The sequence below is a fragment of the Tupaia chinensis genome, unplaced genomic scaffold, assembly GCF_000334495.1.
Source record: "Tupaia chinensis unplaced genomic scaffold, TupChi_1.0 Scaffold000018_1, whole genome shotgun sequence".
NCBI classification, from domain to species: Eukaryota; Metazoa; Chordata; class Mammalia; order Scandentia; family Tupaiidae; genus Tupaia; species Tupaia belangeri.
The window spans coordinates 4,974,467-4,994,471 of record NW_006159448.1 but is presented as its reverse complement, the minus strand read 5'-3'; the positions used below and the strand labels follow the sequence as shown (position 1 = coordinate 4,994,471).

At 38.7% G+C, this 20,005-nt stretch overlaps 1 pseudogene; it reads right to left on the bottom strand.

Moving 5' to 3' along the window:
• Positions 1 to 17,911: 17,911 nt before the first annotated feature.
• Positions 17,912 to 18,583, bottom strand: LOC102482425 (V-type proton ATPase subunit E 1-like; annotated as a pseudogene).
• Between the last annotated feature and the right edge of the window lie 1,422 nt (positions 18,584 to 20,005).

Below are 20,005 nucleotides of genomic sequence, written 5' to 3'. Positions count from 1 at the left end.
TGATTTTTCGCTTTCTGTCTGTCTCTCTCTCTCTGTCTGGCGAGTGCACATGCCCTATGGCAAAAACCTCTAAAAAAAAAAAAAAAAAAAGCTGAAACACTCTAGATGGAGGAGCAAAAAGATGAATAAAAAGAAAATGAATCATAATGTTGCTTTTGAACTGAGGTACTGACCCTAAAATTTAATGTTAAGACATTTTGTTATATGAAGTTGAAAACAATAAATTCTCCTTAGGAAACTGTTGTTATTACTTAAGTAAGACTTTTCTAATTGATTAATATAGGCTTTTAAAATGTATAGTTGTTAACATAACATAAAAGTCAAATAACAGAGTTGGGAGGAAATTGAGCTATAATATAAAAAGAACTGCAAAATAATAACAATTACAGAAAAATATAAACACCTAGATGGAAATATGGGCAAAATAGATGAGAGTTTTAAAAAGGGCAAATGGGGAAGGGTAAAATGGAGGGAATCGAGGAAAAGTAAGAAACAAAACATTTAAGGGACCTAAAAATGGAAAATTATGTGTTGATGAAAACTTGAATAATAATATCTTTTTTTTTTTGGAGAGGTTTTCACTATAGGGTACGTGCACTCGCCAGACAGACAGACAGAGACAGAGAAACAGAAAGCGAGAAATCACCCCCCAGGGGGAATGGTCACACCGCAATCCCTTCTCCTCCATTCTCCTCTTGGGATCTTGGGCACGCACGCACACGCGCCCGGCATGAGTTTTAAGCCACCAGGTCTGGGACGCGAACTGCAGTCGACTACGTGGGAGTCCAGAAACATAACTGCTGTTCCCATGAATGATAATATCTTTAATTAGACTAATATACAGTGTATTCATGCTGGGAAAATTCATTTTGCAAGCTGTAATGAAACACAATGATGGAATGAACAAACACACACACACACAAACACACACTAGACACATGTTTGTGCATGCCCAAAATCCTGATAAGGAGGAAACATGAAAGAAAGGGATTGTGACATGACCAGCCTCATGGTGGGATTACTTTTTCTTTCTCCCTCTCTCTTTCTCTCTTTCTTTGGTGAGTGTACAAACCCCCTGACAATAAAATAAATAAGTAAATATACTAACTCAATATTAAAATAAAAAATAAAAAGTACAAGTGAAGCAACCTCTAAACATGAAAGGAGAAACTAACTTCCAAGGACCCAGGGAAATGAAAAGTAAAATGACAATTGTATCAGTTTATACATAGCAGATTGGAACTTTTTTAAAAAATAAACTACTATGAGGAGATTTACACAAAAGATACATTTTTTAAATATGAGAGAGAGTATTGGAAAGAAAAATGAGAGAAAGGGAGAAAGAAATTTTTGACAGGATCTCGTATGCAATGACCCTCCTGCCCCAGCCTCCCAGTCAGCTGGGGCACACTGCAATACCTGGGCCAGTTTGGAGTATTCCAAGAACCAAGTCTCAGCGCCCCACGCAGTCCCAACCTCCTACAGCAGTGCCCTACTGCTTGTGCCTCCTGACTGGGTCCAGGAAAGGATGCCTTTTTTTTTTTTTTTTTGAGGGTTTTTTTTATTTGAGAGTTTTTTTTGATATAGGGTGTGTGCACTTGCCAGAGATACAGAGAGATAGAAAACGAGAAATCATCCCCCCAGGGAGGCTGGCCAGGCCACAATCCCTTCTCCTCTATTCTCCTCTTGGGATCTTGGGCACGCACGCACATGTGCCCGGGTCTGGGACTCGAACCGGGTCAACTACATGGGAGTTCAGCCACATAGCATTACGCTAACTGCTGGTTCCCAGGACATGATACTTTTAAGTACCAATAGTAAAAATACATTTTGTTACAATCTTTGGGAGAAACAATCTGAGGATATTATTGAAATTGAAATTTTTCTTTTTTGCCCAGTAATTCCATTTCTAGGAAATGTATACATACATACATATGCACACGCGTGTATGTGTGTGTGTGTATCTATATATGCTTAAAACACCATCATTCAAAACCCACACTTTGGAATATTATGCAGTCTCTAGAAAGAATTAATTAGCTATTTAACCAGAGAGATTTATGATCGAAGACAAAAAGCAAGCTACCAAGGCATATTATAATAGTATTGAACTTTATTAAACAAACAAATGAATGTCCTATATTTTTAACTTCAACATTTGAGAAAGTCATCAATCTAGAATGACAACTCAGGGTCTGCTTCATCATCCTTAGTGAGTGACTACATGAATACAACATTGAAGATACAGAATTACACTCCAAAGTTATTAACTAGTTATTGTGGGGTTGGCAGCAGAGATGCAGGTTAGGGAAGACGATAGCAACGTACAGGTAGAGAGGAGTGGATGAGAGGACAATGCAGGGAAAGGACTGTGTTGGAAAGTAATAAGATATAATCCTATTTATAATGCGATATGTGGGCACATGTGAAGGCATATGGTTGTGTGCTCATATGTATTTTTAAAGTTCATTGTATTTATTTAGGTATTTATTTTTAGGTTTTTGCCAAAGGGAGTTTCTGCTATAGGGTATGTGCACTCACCAGAAAGAGATACACAGAGTAAGGGAAATTGAGAAATTACCCCCTCTCCCCACCCGGGATGATGGTCATACCACAATCCCTTCTATTCCATTCCCCTTCTGAGATTTTAAGCATGTGTGCACATGTGCCTGATGTGAGTTTCAAGCTACAGAGTTCAGGACTTGAACCAAGGTCGGTCTTGTGGGAGTCCAGGGCCTTAACCACTATGCCATCTGCTGGCCCCTATTTATTTATTTTTTTAGAGATAAGGAGAGAGAGACACAGTCAGCTCTAACAGACTCCTTACGCCGTGTTGTGACCCACCACTAGCCTCTGCCAGCCTGGAACACTGGCATGTGTGTGCAGACCCAGTGTGAACAAGGAGATCCTGGGACACAAACCAGGTCCCTTCCCAGGTGGGTCCAGTAGCAATTCTGTTCCACCACAGTTTGGCCCCTATTCATATATTATTTATTAGAAAGCACTGTGTCTCCAGAGTTTGTTAATTTCTACAGATTTTGGGGGATGATTATAATACATTGTTAACTGAGGAAAAGGACATAAAGTACAGAATACCATGTTATCATGAGTCTTTAAAAAAATTGTTTACGGGACCAGCAGATGGCATAATGGCTACGTTGCTGGACTCCCATGTAGTCGACCGGGGTTCGAGTCCGGGATTCAGTGACTTAAATTCACGCCGGGTGCGTGTGAGTGCATGCCCAAGATCCTGAGAGGAGAATGGAGGAGAAGGGATTGTGGCATCACCCTGGGGGGTGATTTCTCGCTTTCTGTCTCTCGCTGTCTGTCTTTTTAGCAAGCACATGTGCCCTATAGCAAAAATCTCTCCAAAAAAACAAAAAACAAAAACAAAACCCTGTTTACATGTGTGCGTTTGTGCACATGTGTGTATGTATGTAAAGTATGTGCATTTATACGTGAATGTGTGCATGTGTCTGTGTATATACAGGGAAGAGGAAATTGAGAAAAGAGAGAAATGGCACTTTTAAAAACCATTTCGGCGGGACCACCAGTTGGCGTAATGGCTATGTTGCTGGACTCCCATGTAGTCGACTGCGGTTTGAGTCTTGGATCCGGTGGTTTAAACTCACACGGGGCTCATGTGCGCGTGTGCCCAAGATCCTGTGAGGAGAATGGAGGAGAAGCAATTTCGCAGTAGCCGTCCCCAGGGGGTGATTTCTCACATTCTCTCTCTGTCTTTCTGACGAGCGCACACACCCTATCACAAAAACCTCTTCAAAAAACAAAAACAAAACAAAAAATCTTCTGGAGCCAGCAGTGGAATAGTGGTTAAGGTGCTGGACTCCCACGTGGCCGACTATGGTTCGAGTCCTGGACCTGGCAGCTTGCTTTCTCACATTCTCTCTCTCTCTCTTTGATGAGCTTATGTACCCTATGGCAAATTTTAAAATAAAATTAAATAAATAGTGAAAAATTTTCATATTGGCTAACTTGTTACTACAGTCAGGTATTGATTTTGTACTTTTGAAAATATCGAATTAATAAATTAGAATAAAAAAGTTTAAATTGCTCACATTTGAATAAATTATTGAGAATGAGGTTTACTGTCTAATAGAGATCATATTTGGGGCTGTGACATCAATGTATTTCCATCCTCAGAAATCCTTAGCTCTTGTCCTCCGAACCTTGGACCAACAGCCACGCCTAAGCACTCAGACCCTGTCCCTAGCGAAAGGAGCCGACACCCCTGAATGACAGTTGCACTTTGGGCCTCGCTCCCTAAGTGAAGAACGAGGACATGATGCAGTGACAGAATGGTGGAAAATCACCCCGCAGGGGGCATTTTGGAAAATCGCAGGCTCTTTTGCTGCTGCTGTTGCACAGTGCTTGGAGGCCACATTTCGCTTTTAATGAACACAGTCCGAGGATTCTGGACAGCTGGAATGAGCGGCCCAATGCTCTGAAATAAAGTACTTTCCTAGCTCTGGACAGATACGCATTCCAGAAACAAAACCAAAACCAAAGCCAAAACCAAACCAAACAAACCTCTTTAAAGTCAACTGAGCCTGGAACCTCACTCCATGTGACCTAATCAAGAAACCTTTTTTTGACCCTGTTTTAATATACTCTGAATTTTCTAAAAATGTACTACAGTATAAATGGGAGGAGGGTCATACTTTGTCTCACTGGCAGCTCTGTCAGAATTCAGTCACTTGTTCAGGACGTGATCAGCAAAGCCGTCAACAAGTCTGATTCTGCAGAAGAGAATCAATGCAAAACGACACATTTAGGTGGTTCTGCATTCGGAGTTAACCATCGGGCCAATTCACTAGTCCTTCTCTGCCATTTGGACCAAGTGTTTGTTTACATTTTTTAATACAGAAGGGATAAATGACTTTTTTATAAATTTAATCCTTTTTTTTAAAGAGAGGTTTTTGCTATAGGGCGCGTGCGCTCTCCAGAAAGACAGAGAGAGACAGAGAGACAGAAAGTGAGAAATCACCCCCCAGGGGGGATGGCCATGTTGCAATCCCTTCTCCTTCATTCTCCTCACAGGATCTTAGGCACGTAGGCACACATGCCCGACGCGAGTTTAAGCCACCGGTCTGGGACTCAAACCACGGTCGATTATATGGAATGGGAGTCCAGCGACATAACCATTATGCCAACTGCTGGTCCCAAGGGATAGATTACTTTTACTTCCCCTCTCCCCATTTTTAATACATTGGGACATTATGTTGACTTTTTAAAGTTACATGAAGAGTTATATTATCTATGATTTTTTACTTCAGAATAGTCAAGGTCGTGACACAAACTACTTTTTAAAAGGGTATGTAGAGAGCCTGATACAATGAAAATGACTTCAGACTATGGAGCATGAGAATGAGAAAGGGGTCAGGAAAAAGGAGGCAGGTGCCAAGGTCCTTGATGTCCTTTCAGTTTAGGGCTCATATTCAAGGTCGTGGCCATAGACACATCTAAGAAAGTGGGAGAGCTTCGCATGGCCAGTCAGAGACCTGCTTCCCTGGGTGGATGGGAAAGCTGCCTGTATCTAGGGGAATTCCCACACCTCACATGGCCAAGGGTTGGAAAACTTAAATGGTGTTTGGAGCTCCATAGGGAACGAAGCCTGCAACAGGACTTTGGTTTCTCCTCCAGACCGGGGACTCTGGATCTGCGAAGAGGGCCGAGGAATTACCAGAGGTCTAATCTTAGAGCAAAGCAGAGCAGCATATAGGAAGTTGGGGCAGAGATCCTACCTGTAAGTAACTCCTTCACCCCTGCTAGAGGCAGATGGGCCTTTAGAATTCAACAGTCATGGAACAGAACAAATGAGTTACTCTGAAGCTAGAACATGTGAGAACACAGGAAAAAAATGGTAGAATCAGTCGCTTCGTCTCTCCTGCTGTATAGAGTCATATACATCTATATGCCAAGAGGGAGGGAAATGAGACTGGGCATTTTACCCTAAAAACACCATGTGTTTATGTGAAAAATACTGTTTGACGACACTGAGTTGGCCTGAGCTCACTGGGGGTTGGGGAAGATCAGATCAGTTAATAGGACAACTAAAAGCCTACCATGTTTTTATTATGTAATTGGTATGGTGAAATGGCAACCTGGGTACAAATATAAATATTGCAAGAAATTATTTTTATTTTTCGATAGCAGGGCCATTTTGTGGGCAGAATACTAAGTACTGAAGGTGAAGAGGGGATTGCGCCAAGTGGATAACTAGCAGGGAAAGGGAGATTTCCAAAATATGCCAAGTCTTTCCACTTGACTGTTTTGCCTTGGGCCTATCCTGTTTGTCTTTATCTGGCTAAGATAATTAGAAGCTGAGGCCAAAAGGCTTGTCCTTTGTTCTGCATGACAGAGCACTGTCCAGCCTAAGCAAGAATTATATTAACGTCTACTATAAAAGAGGTAGAAAAAGGTTACTCTCTCATGGAGGTTGTTTTCCCCAAATTCTTCTACGTGCTCTCTGCCTCCCAGATAGAGGTCCAAGTTGTTTATGAGTTCCTTTAAAATGTTTTCTCCTTTTATTATCTCTTTTTTCTTCTCTCCTGCTTTAAGCATTCTTATTTTTATTGATTTTGGACTTCAACCACCCTGCATTTTGTGGGAAATGATGAGAGTTATAAGAGTAATTCAATACATTCAGTGCTAGGACAGAGGAAAGACATTCAACACAGGGTTATAGCCAAACTATTTGCCTAAATTCTCAATTCTCTGTCCCAGGGATTTGGTTTAAGTAGTGAATAAAGGTATGTAATAATTTTAGGAAAGCATATACAGATGTTGATCAAGAAATGTAGCCATTTCAGAGAAGGGTTTTTATTTATTCATTCAGCAAATATTTATTGCACAATAAACATTGCTAGCTTCTGGCAAAATAACAATGGAAAGAGAAAAAAACAAACAAAACAATGGATCTTGTACCTTGTCCGATGGGACTTTAATTTTATGTGAGAAAGAAAAAGTATAAATAAATAAAAGTAAATAACACATTATATGTCAGATGGTATTAAGCATTAGATGAAAAACAAAGCAGGTTAACTATTTAGGCAGTGACTGTTGAGGAGGAGAGAGGGTGTAGCCTTTAAAAAAAAAAACAAATTCTTTTTGGAGAGATTTTTGCTATAGGGCATGTGTGCTCGCTAGAGACAGAGACAGAAAGCGAGAACTTACCCCCTAGGGAGGATGGCCATACCTCAATCCCTTCCCCTCTCCTCTCCTCTCGGGATCTTGGGCACACATGCACAGGCATCCAGTGTGAGTTTGAAGCTGCTGGGTTTGGTATTTGATCTGTGGTAGACCACATGGGAGTCAAGCAACGTAAACATTATGCCATCTGCTGGTCTCAGTTGTAACGATTTTTAAGAAATCCTCTTCTGAGAAGGTGACATTTGAGAAGAAAGCAAAATGTAATAGGGAGTCAATCACTGACACTTAAAGGAGCACATTTTGGGTATGGAGACTGTCAGACACAAAGGCTCAGAGGCAAGAATGTGCCTGACGTGATGGCTGGTGCCATGTGATCTGTGTGGAGTGGTGACTCAGTACTAACCTATGGGCATGCCAAAAATCACGGAAAGGATTTTTTTCTCTCTTCTTTTGTCCTCTGAGTCATATTGGGTACCATGAAGTTTTGTTGAGTAGAGCAAAGATATACTTTGATATATGTTTTAATCAAATCCATTTGGCTGAGATGTTGAGAATAGATTAACAGGAAAACTAAAAATTAGGTGGATAATGAGAAGGGAATAAAATTAGAATGGATGCTTTAGAAACAGATTATAAGACATTTCAGAAAAGAAGCTGTGGTCAACTATGTTAAATACTGCTATGAGGGCAAGTTAAGTTCGTCTGTTGGACTTAAGAATGTGAAGAGGGTAAGATGACAAAAGCAGTTTCCATGGGTTGGGAGTTAAAGGACTGGTATGCTTTTGGGAGAGACTGGCAGAGAGGAATGGAGACATTAGTACAACAACAATTTTATTAGTTTTGGGTAAAAGAGCAGACATAGAAAAATGAAAACCGAATTAGGGTAATAGTTGGATGGAGATGCAAAATCAAACAAAGCTTATTTCAATTTGTTTGTTTTTAAGTGGGAGTTTACAGCATGTTTGTGTATTCCTTATCCCAGTAGGTAAGTGACACTTGATCATTCAAGAGAGACTGAGACAATTAAAGAAACAAATGCCTCAAGTGAGGTGAGAGGGAATGCGGTCCAGTATGTAGAACCTGGAAGGCCATATGGAGGAATTGACTTTAGATATGAACACATCTATCACACCAGGAGGAAGATAAAGTACCTATAGCAATATCCTGGACCCTAAGTGGGGTGGTAGGAACATGTGAATATTCATTTCTGGTTGCAACTCTTAAAGCAGAGAAATATGAAATACCATCAGCTGGAGTGAAGAAGAGAGTAGTGTGATAGAGAACCTGAGAAAAAAGGGTAAGTGGTAAAATAGTCATTTTGGAAAATGAAAATGGGGAAGTAAATTGAATTAAGATATGTAGCAAGATTGCCAGGTTGCAGATTTCAAGTGAGATAGTACATGGATATCAGAATGATTAAGAATGATTGCAGAGTAAGGGTGAAGAGTCAGTGAAGTACTTAATACATTTTCACTGAATGAGGCAACACCTACCAATGGCTACCATGAGGAGGGGTATTGTTATGAGGTTGTCACATGGCATAACTTCAAAGGATCCGTAATGATTTGGAAATACCAACAAGAAACCAAAGATATCAACTTCAGATTTATAAGATTTAAGGAGAAGAAAAATGCCTCCTTTTGGGGGTGCCTAATGAAAAGTAATATTCGCAGTGCAACCAGGTTTAAGTTAGAAGAGGAAAGTAAAGGAAATACTAAAAGAAGAATTAAGATTAAGTTGATGAGTTATCAAGAATTCCAGAGGGCACATTGGAAAGACTTGAGGCAGAAGGGAGAGGTGGAAGATTGTTCCAGATGAGAGGATATTCAAAGCGATATGTGGATGAGAGACTTCAGGTGTTGAGAGATGACTTGCGGTTCTTGGGCGTGACTGAAGTAAACAGGAACGAGAGCATGATGGGAATAGTCCAGAAACAAGATTATGTTACTTGTAGAAAGGATTACGCAACCCCCTCATAATTTCAGGAAGCATCCAGGAAAGCAAGGAAAGGTGAGAAGAGGAATTTAAGAGTTTATGAGAAAGTTGCCAAACAAGGAAAGTTTAGATTTACTTGATATACCTGATTATTGTCAAAGCGATGTTTTCAGTACTATAGTTTACTAGTAGAGCCTTAGTGAGAATAGTTTAATAAAACCCGCCAGTTATAATGACCCTTATATTATCACTAATTGTTGAGTGCTTGTCTTGGATACTTATTGTGCTAAGTAATTTATATTCATTATTTCATTTACCTTTACAAATAACACTGTATGCTGGTACTAAACTTCATTTCACAGTTAAAAAGAAAAGTCAGCAAAGATTTGAACTTAGAGCTCTCTGACTCCAAAGTTAATGTTGAGCAGTGTTGAGGATATAGAGTTTAGAAGATATTGGTGCGGGGGTGAAATGAAAGTCTGATTCTAACATTAATTCAACTCCAAAATATTCAAGTGTCCCTATTTCAGTTTTGCTCTAAACTATGGAATTAAAATGTGATTAAGTTGGATTTTGTTTTGGAGAAGCTTGAAACTGACTGGACAGAATGTGTACACTAATATAACAGTTGATTATGACACATATAAAGACAAAAATGCCTGTGTCCAGACAGAGTAGTACAGAGAAAGAAATAAGTAACCCTGCTTCAAGATGGTTTTAAATGATTAGTCAGAGTTTTCAGACAGATAAGTTGTGTAGAGTATTCTAGAAGGGTCAGTTAATTAAAGACACAGGTGGTGTTGTGGTTAAGCACTAGATCCCACGTGACTGACTGTTCAAGTACCAGACCCAGCAGCTTGAGCAACACTCTGGGCATTGTGTGTGTGTGCCCAAAATCCTAAGAGGAGAATGGAGGAGAAGGAACTGTCGTGTTGCCATCTCCTCTGTGGAGGTGAGTTCTCACTTTCTCTCACTGTCCTTGTCTCTGGTGAGCACACACACCCTATGACCAAAAAAAAAAAAAAAAAAAAAAGACATAAGTGGATCAGTTAGACTTGAATAGGAAAAAGGAAGCGGCCTAATCTTTTGGAAATTATGGGGAAAATGAGGAGGATTAGTGAAGATACAGTCACATGTATAGGGCCAGAGCCATTTCAAAATTTAACTAAAGAAAAGCTGTCCCTTGGATTTACATAAGTTGTATATAATCTTTTTCATTGAAGCTAAAAGACTCTTAGAAGAAAACATATTATAAGCAGCCAGTAGTATCAATTTTTTTGAGATTTGTGCCTTAGGGCATGTGCATTTGCTTGAGAGAGAGAGAAAGAGACAGAGACAGATAGAGAGACAGACAGTAGGAGGGAAAGTGAGAAATCACCCCTCAGAGAGATGGCCATGCTGCAATGCCTTCTTTTCCATTCTCTTCCTGAGATCATATGCACATATGCACCGCATGCTCAGTGTGTTTCAAGCCACTGGGTCCGTGACTCAAACTGTGGTCAGTTATATGGGACTCCAGTGACATAACCACTCACCATTTGCTGGTCCCATCTTTTTTGTTTTGTTTTGTTCTCCTTTTTAAACAATTTGCTATAGAGTGCTTGCACTTGCTGGACAGAGACAGAAAGAAAGAGGAGAGGGAAAGTATGGTAGAAAGTACTTTCCTTTCCCCATTCCCATAGGGATGGTAATGCTACAATTCCTTTCCCTCTATTCTCCTTTTGAGATTTTGAGCATGCGTGTACACACACCCAACATTCTTGAGCTGCTAGGTCTGGAACTCAGACCATATAGTCAGCTATGTGTGATTTAGCCACCTTGTCATCTGCTGACCCCCAAATATGTCTTAAGCCTACGATAAAAATGAGAAGAAAACAGACAAAAGTGCAAATATATTTATCCCTGTGCTCCATATCTCCCACAAAGAGAATTCTAAAAATATACCATAACACATATGACAGAGTCATTTGACCAAGTTAAGACTAGTATCAAGAAAGAAGATGAGAATGAAAAACAAAAACAATAAAATAAATCACAGGGCCAGCAGGTGGCATGATGGTTAAGACACTGGATTCCCATGTGGCTGACCTTGTTCAAGTCCCAAACCTGGCAGCTTGCTTTCTCAATTTCCCTTTCTCTACCTCTCTGTTTCTTCCTGGTCAAATTAAAAAATAATAATAAATAAAACAAATAATTCTTTAAAAAGTTAAATCACATAATAATACAGAATAATTTAAAAGGTAAAAATATGGACCACAAATGTCTCATTCATCATGAACAATAACTTAAACTCATGTAAGTGGAAAGAATACAAAAAGGCTTAGTACACCACTTATGCCTAGTGTTAGACCAGGATTATGAAAATAATTTAATTCTTTATTCATATTATTCTATAGAATATATATATATATATATATATATAATTTAGGGCTTAATATGTGCTGGACAATTTACTAATCACCATAGGATATAAAAATGAGAAAGTCAGAATTTCTGGCTTGCAGGAACTCTAAGTCAAGTGAGGGAGTAATTTAATTTAAAAGTAAGCAAACAAGTAATTAATGTACAGAAAGTACTCTAAGAAAACTCTTAGCTTGAGGATCACCCCATACAAGCTTCAATGAGAAAATAAATGTGAGTTGCCTAGCACACAGTAGATGCTCAAAAAGGCTATGACTATTAAGTGCTGCCCAATGGATGTGAGTGGAAAGGAGAGTGTCTAGTTACTTACTGGTTTCTGAGTTTGGATCTATTTGACTAGAATGTCAAGAAGGAGGGAATCTGAGTATATTTATGTTTAACAATTGACCCAACTGATTCCTTTGAAGAGAAAATTTGGGGAGCACGAATTAAGACTGTCTTTTTAAAAGTTTATTTATTTCAAGGAGAGAGACAAAGAGAGATTCACCCTCAAGATAATCTCACACTCTGATCCTACCCCCAGGCTTCCCAGACAGGATCATGGGTATACAGAGGTACATGTCAATCCAGGAACTGAATCTAGTTCTTCCATATGGCTCTCACATCATAGAGTGGCTTGCTACTGCTGACCACTATGACTGGACCTGAGACAGTGGTTTTTATCCCTGGGTACATAGTAGAAATCATTTAGAGAGTTTGAAAGAGTGCTGGCTGGGCTTCATTCCAATCCTATTGAACTGTAGGTGGTTATCATGCACTAATATTTTAAAATACTGTTCTGGTGATTCATGGTCAGTCATGTTTGAAAGTCATTGAGTTATGGAATTGGCAGAGACTGAGAGCCTAAAAGGACAGCTAAGAAGGAATACAAGTAGACCAGTCCTAGAGATGAAAAATGCAAAGAAAAGTCATGTTGTATCACTAAACAGGTCACTCAGAGAGGAGTAAACATGTGTTCAACTGCTAAATGTCATAGAAACATCAATATGGTTATTAGATCTGATATGTACAATGTGAGTGGTAACTTTGATGAGAGCAGATTCAAAGGACAGTGGAATAGAAGCCAGATTATAATGGGTTGAGAACTGAATGAAAAAGAGAAAGTGAAGAGAGAGAATATCCATGTTATTCTTTAAAGAAATTTTCTTTAAAACACAAGAGTTGGTCAAGAAAAGATAACTGGTGAACCTGGGAGAACCTGATACCTAGAGTATAGAAAAAGTCAGTAGAAGAAAAGCATGTTCTTCTACCAAGAAAAGGCCTACAATAAGTGTGGATATGGACAAGTTTATTCCATGGGGGCAGGCAGGGAAGCTTAAGGAACTCACTCTTGCTAGTAGATTAAGCCAAAAAGGTGTTGTAGGAAAGGGATATTGAAGAACCAGTGGATAATTTAAAGAAGTTGGAGAATGGGACTGAGTTAAAGGAGAGATATAAAGGCTAAGTAAAATTCAGGGCATCACCTTGTCAAGAGACATTAAAATGAACTAATTGTGCACGTTTATTCAACAAAGTTCTGAAGTCTGGGAATGGAAGCCAAATATTGGAAAAATGAATTTACAATAGGTGAAATATGGGACAAGTAGACCAGACAGAGGTTAATACTATTGACATTCTTCTCTTGAAATATTAGGTACTACGTGAAGTCAGTACAAGAGGAAAGACTTTCTAGGGATATATTATATGGAGGAAGAGGGAGTTATTAAATATTATGTGTAAAGAAGGGAATAAAGGGTTTTAAGATAGTTGAGCAGCAATGGTGCTGAGACCACAAACACACCAGTTAGTCTGGCAACAGTAATCAAGTTTATTGGAATAGAAGATTTTTGAATGTAGAGGAGAAACACACAAGGCTCTATGTGAAGGGTCTAGGTTGTTGGGATAAAGAGATCTAGATTGAATCCTATGAGTAATGAAGAGCCATCATTTGTTTCTGATCATGGAAAGTGCTGTGAAAAGTAGCATTTTAAGGCCATGAATTTGGCAGCCACCTGTGTGTTGCATTTGGATTTAGAGGTTAATCTTAAGTTTTTCTTTTTATTTTTACATTTTTTCCACAGTGCACATGTGCTCACCAGACCAGAGAGAGACAAAGAAAGGGAAAGTGAGAAATCACCCACAGATGGGAGTGGCCATGCCACAATGCCTTATACTTAATTTTCCTTTAGGAATTTTGGGAACACACACACACACACACACACACACACACACACTTGATGTGGTTTTCAAGTCACCAGGTCCAGGATTTGAACCTCATTTGGCCATATGGTAATCCAGCACCTTAGCCACCATGCCACCTGCTGGCCCTTTAATCTTTAAGTTTATTTTTGTTTTACCCTATTGCCACTGATGCTAGCCTGACTTCCAGACCCAAATTTTCACTTTCCTCTTATGAATCTTCACATGGTATTCCCTAGATATCTCAAACTCAATATTTTAAAATGGAACTACCATGTTTTTCTCAAAAGAAGAATTTCTTTCCAACCCTAGGAAATTCCTTTCTCTCTCTTTTTAAATTCTGTATGTCTTGGTAACATCATATCTGAGTTGTCTAGTTTCTTCTTCTCTAAGTACAAAGGGACTTAGGTTTTTGTTTGTTTGTTTTTAATTTGCCAGAGAGTGTGTGCACTAACCAGAGAGAGAGAGGGAAAAGAGAAATCACCTTCCATGGGGGTTGGTCACACCCCAATCCCTTCTCCTCCATTTCTCCTTTTGTGATCTTGGGCATACACACATACATGCCCGGCTTGTTTTTAAGCTGCAGGGTCCAGGACATGAACCACAGAATCAGCCATGTGGGATCCAGATGCCTTACCCAGCATGCCATCAGTTGGCTCCAAAAGGACTTCTTTATGTGTATCTCTGGTACCTGAAGTCCTATACTTTGATTAGAATTTTAAGGCTGTCTTGTGCTTTTTTTACTTTATGAAAAAAATGATGAAAAATGTATCCATGATGTTTTGTATCATACAGAGTCTAGAGAGAAAGGAAGCTCTCTAATCAAAGCCCTCCTGGCTGGTTCTGGGCACTTTCTTTGTACCAGAACTGCTCTTGTTTTTAAGCTGCAGGGTCCAGGACATGAACCACAGAATCAGCCATGTGGGATCCAGATGCCTTACCCAGCATGCCATCAGTTGGCTCCAAAAGGACTTCTTTATGTGTATCTCTGGTACCTGAAGTCCTATACTTTGATTAGAATTTTAAGGCTGTCTTGTGCTTTTTTTACTTTATGAAAAAAATGATGAAAAATGTATCCATGATGTTTTGTATCATACAGGGTCTAGAGAGAAAGGAAGCTCTCTAATCAAAGCCCTCCTGGCTGGTTCTGGGCACTTTCTTTGTTCCAGAACTGCTCTTTTTTTTTTTTTTTTTTTAAGGTTATTATATTGATTTTCATTTTACTCAACCATTTGATCTTCATTTTACTCAACCATTTCAGTTATGTTTTCTAGCCATCTGAATTTTAATAAATACTACTTTTATAATTTGTTTCTGCTTATGAGATGTATTTTAAACAATTGCTTGAGTTTTATAGTTGAAATATTTATTTCAGTCTGTTTTTTTCTGCCATTTTATTATTACTATTATTATTATTATTTTCATTTGTTTTAATTGCCAGAGGGAGACAGAGGAAAAGAGAGGAAGAAAGTATCCCCTATGAGACATGGTCATGCTACAATCTTTTCTCCTCCACCTTGCCATCCCATCGCTATTTTGGGCACACATCCACCCACTAGGCTAAGGGGCTGACCTTCTTTCTGTTATTTTAAATATTATGTTCATTATCATTTTTCCTAGAAGTCACTTGCTTCTTGAGGACTTTAAAAAGAATAAGAGCACAGGAAGTATGAACTAGTTTGCAAAATATTAGTTGGTACTGTAACTTTTTATCCATAGATTTTTTTCTTTCTAACAGTGATACACTTCATGTAGGTAATGATTAATCATATTTTATAGCTTTTTGTACTGATTACTAACACCTAGTGGAGCCATGTACTGGGTTGTTGGATAAGTCATGACATTTTTGCATAGAAAAAAATACATCGTGACTTTTCTGATAACCCAATAGATAGCAGATACTCAAGAAATATTAGTTGTTGCTTCGGTTCAGGAATACAATTGATTAGTGTTAAAAAAGGACCTTTTCATAGCCATCAACTTCAAATCAATCATGCTCATTTGATGAACTTAGAATTTAACCAAGCTTACTATTTTCTTTTCTGTTGGGTCCTAGAAAAAAAGGTGATGTGGTTAAGGCATTAAATTCCCATGTGGTCCACCAGAGTTTGAGTCTTGGACCTGGTATCCTGAAAATCACACCGAGCGTATACGTGTGCATGCTCAAAATCCTGAGAGGATAATGGAGGAGAAGGGATTTTTTGGCATAGTCATTCCCCACAGAAGGTGACTTCTTGCTTTCTCTCTCTCTCTCTCTCTCTTTCTCTCTTCAGCTAGTGCATACACCCTATGGCAAAAAACAAAGGGGGGGAAAAAAGAAAAGAAAGAAAAAAGAGAAAAGAAAAGAAGAGGAAAAATGGCCCTCTATTTGTTTATCTCCACCTTACCAAAGGTGAAAGAAATCCCTTTGGTTTGATCTGGACTGTTATCTAAGTCTTCACATGTTAGTAAGGATGAAGTGTTAACTTGTCCCACTTACTAATAATGATTTCATCTAGTATCATATAAGTAGGAAATCAAGAAAAGTCTTGTCCCTGAATTTATAATAAACAGATTAAAATAATTCTGTCTTCTACACAGAAACTTATCTGGGATTTTTAGAGATTAGACTAATGCTGTGGGCTGTTTTGGATGTGTGTGTATAATTTCTAATTTTTAATTAGGAAACTTGCTCAGGACAACTTGTCATTTTGCTCATAAGTAAAAGAATAATAAAGGGGGCCATGAGGTGGTGCAGCAGTGGTATGGCTGGATCCACATGGAAAGGCCCTGAGTTCACAGTCCAGGACTTCCCTGCGTATGCTGAGCATGAGGGTGCATGCCCTGAGATCCAGGCTGGCTGGAAATGGGGATGGATATCAGTGTGGGGCCCCTGGTGGAGATGCTTGTCTCTCTGTCTCTGTTTCTTCTTCTCATGGAATAAACAAATAAATGGACTGGAAAACACCAAGTACATGGGGTCTTCAAAAGTTTATGGAAAATGCATGGCATGAAAAAAATAAAAAAAACTCTATGGATCTCAAATATTTTTGCACCAAAATAAACTTGTCCTTTAATTCTATTTTTTCACAAAGTTCGTTCATATTGTAATGGATCCTAGAAATAAAAAATAGAAACTTCTTTAGAATGTGTCATTTATATATATTGAAGTTTTAAGTTAATAAGTTAGGTAATATTATGATAAATCACTTGAAAAGTCTATATTTTCTTTGTCAAGTAATTGCTAGAAAACTTATATCAATAGGCATGACATCTTCATGGAGCTGAGTCAATTTTTCTAATCCAGTTTGAGCTTCAGAATGGGGCCAAGATCTAAGCAGTAAAATATGAACAAGTTTTTTAAAAGGAAAAATTAAGCTTCTCATTATGGATTAATTTAGAAATTATTTTACATGATAATTTTATTTAATTTAAAACTGAGCTCAATGTGAAAAATTACAGGTTGTAAGTCAAATCAAATACTTTAAAGCCTCTGCTAACTTTGTGCTTGCTGCCATGAAGTATACATGACGAGTAAAATTCACATTGTTCTCAGAGCATATTCCTATGAAAGAAAAAAAATAAAACAATAAAAAAATTAAATAAAAGATTAAAGAGTCGCTTTGATATTAAAAGCAGAAGAAATACCACAGGGCAATATTTATTCACAAAGACATTCTTCTATCTAGTCCTGCGTTTAAACATGTGTCCTTCCCTTCCCTCCCCATATACCTTTGTTTTAATAAATAAAGCATATTCATGGTTTAGACATTAAATCATGTTTACAGATGAAGAAAACTTCTAGGACCACACAGGTAATAGTGAAGCTACTGCTGCTGGAAGGAATGCATACCCTATGTATAGCCGAAGCATGAGTGGACACTTGGGGAAAGAGAATACCAGATACCCCTCTAGATCAGTTCACTGGAGCCTGGGAATTACAGAGAGCTTGATGACGTCCAGGCAACCACCAGCTGATCCCTTTACTATCACTCTATAAAACAGCTCAAAGTCATTTTCCTTTAGGATGAACTAGAAGTAGGTTCCCAATCACGTTAAATGAACTTTCTTCCATCGTTATCAACTAGGCCAAGGACACTGGCTTCAGGGAGGAATCTGCAGGTAAATACATCATGATATTTGAACAGCAAAGGAGAAGGTATATAGACTACCTTTGCTTCTTCAGATTATCAGAAACTTCCACAGATGGACTCCACCTCCCCAAGGCTTAGTCCAAAAACTTCCTATTGGCATTTGCACCAAACAAGGTTCCCCAGACTTCTGGTATCATCTGCTGGGCTATGAGATCCAGCCAGCTTTCCAGGGTGTTAGAAACCACTATCCTACAATCCATGCTGTAGATCTTAACTCCACCAGCTATATCGTCAGGAAAGAATGCCTCCTGATGAATCTGGACATCAACATCTTTGTTGGTAGGTATTTTGTACATAAGGATGGCTTTTTGCACTGCAGCCATTTTCAGTGGTAAGTCTTATTTCCTGCAATAAACAATTATTTGGGGTTCCAACAACTGGTACAAGCTCTAGAGGTCTTGTCTATCCAGCAGCACCTGGTTGTACCTTTCACCACCTGGCTGAGTCTCTGCTTTGCTTCATTCAGTAGCTCTGTGACAAGGTCGTCTTGCTTTGAGAACCTTGAGCTTTGCTTGATTCATCAAATTAGACATCTGAATTCTCTCTGCTGCTCAACCTGCTTGTCTTTCTTCTCATAGTATTCCATAATCTTCAGTCTTTGAGTTTGCACAAAATGACCTTTCTCAATGTTGAACTCTTCTTCTGTCGTCATATCTATTTTTTTCTGCTTTCTTATTGGCTTCTTGTTCAATGAAAGCCATCATATGCTAAATCTGATTTTGCATGTCAGCATTGCTGAGGGCCATAGAGGAAGAGATGCTAGGCTGGGGAGCAACTGGCTCAAGTTTAGGTTTGAGGAGGGTGGCAGGAGAGGCAGAGGAAAACCCCCTTCCCTCTTTTTATATCTTCCTCTCTTCTCTCCTGAAACATGCTGAACATCTTGACATACCACACCCTGTGCGGGGTATAGGGTTATAAAAGAGAATGAGAGAATGAAAAATTTGATAGGTCAAACTTCAGAGAGCTAAAGGGAGAGTATTATCTCTGTTAAACCAAAAATCTCTGGGTTCTTAGGTGGCTGTTAGCCCCACCCATAGTGTCTCCCAGTCAAAAGACCTACTGAGTATGGATGAGAGCCTGCCTATTCTTCTGTGCTAGCCACCTTCATAGAATCAAGCCAGTTTTTATAATCCAGTCTGAACCTCAGAATGGAGATCAGAATTAAACTAAATTAACCATGATTTAAACTAATTTTGGAGCAATAGGAACCCATAATCATTACTAAACATAACGATGAGGTGAAATTAGAATTCAAACTCCAAGATATGTTGTCTCAAAAGTTGTTTTCATTAGACTTCAACATATTCTGAATTTCACCAATCATCATTTTCTGTCACTCCTAAAATTTTGAAAAACCATGTAGATAAGCAAGGTTTAGAATTAGATGAAGGAAAATCTACTGAGGGTAAGGAATGTGTATTTAAGGGAAAATAAGGGCACCCTTAAAGTTACCATAACCTGTAAATAAAGAAGTCACATAGTCTTTAGCACATAATCAATAATCAATAAACATTATTCTTTTTTTAGTTATGGTAAAATGATGTATAGTGTTCAGCAGATAAGTATAGGAAACTACCTGAAAAGATAGCCCCACATCACTGTCTATGCCTCAGTCTAAGGAGAATGTTTGGTGCCCTAATTTCCACAACCAGGTCAGAATGTGTATGTGAAAGGGCAATAGATCATTGTGTTTCCATTTTCTTTTTCTTTCTTTCCTTCCTTCCTTCTTTTCTTTTTTCTTCCTTTTTCTTTCTCTCTTTCTTTCTTCCTTTCTTTCTGTCACTTTCTTTTTTTTCTCTTTCTTTTTCTCTTTTCATTTTCTTTCTTTTTTTCCTTTCTTCCATCTTCCCTTTCTTTATTTTTCTCTTTGTTTCCTTTAGTTTTTACTTGCTTACTTATTCCATGAACAAGGAGAATAGAGAGAAAAGACAGACAAAAATATAGCATCCCCAACAGGATTTCTTGACACTGAGCTCTACCCTCAGACATGTGGGCATGCATGCAGGTAGATCTCTGGACATGAACCTAGAACTTTTCCATGTGGTTCATCCTCACAGAGTGTCATATTTGTTTTACTCCTATACTGCCAACTGCCCCCACGTTTCCATTGTCTGCCTTTTATTTCAGAATAATTGTGTCTGGCTGTTTCTCTTGTTTCTTTTCTATAT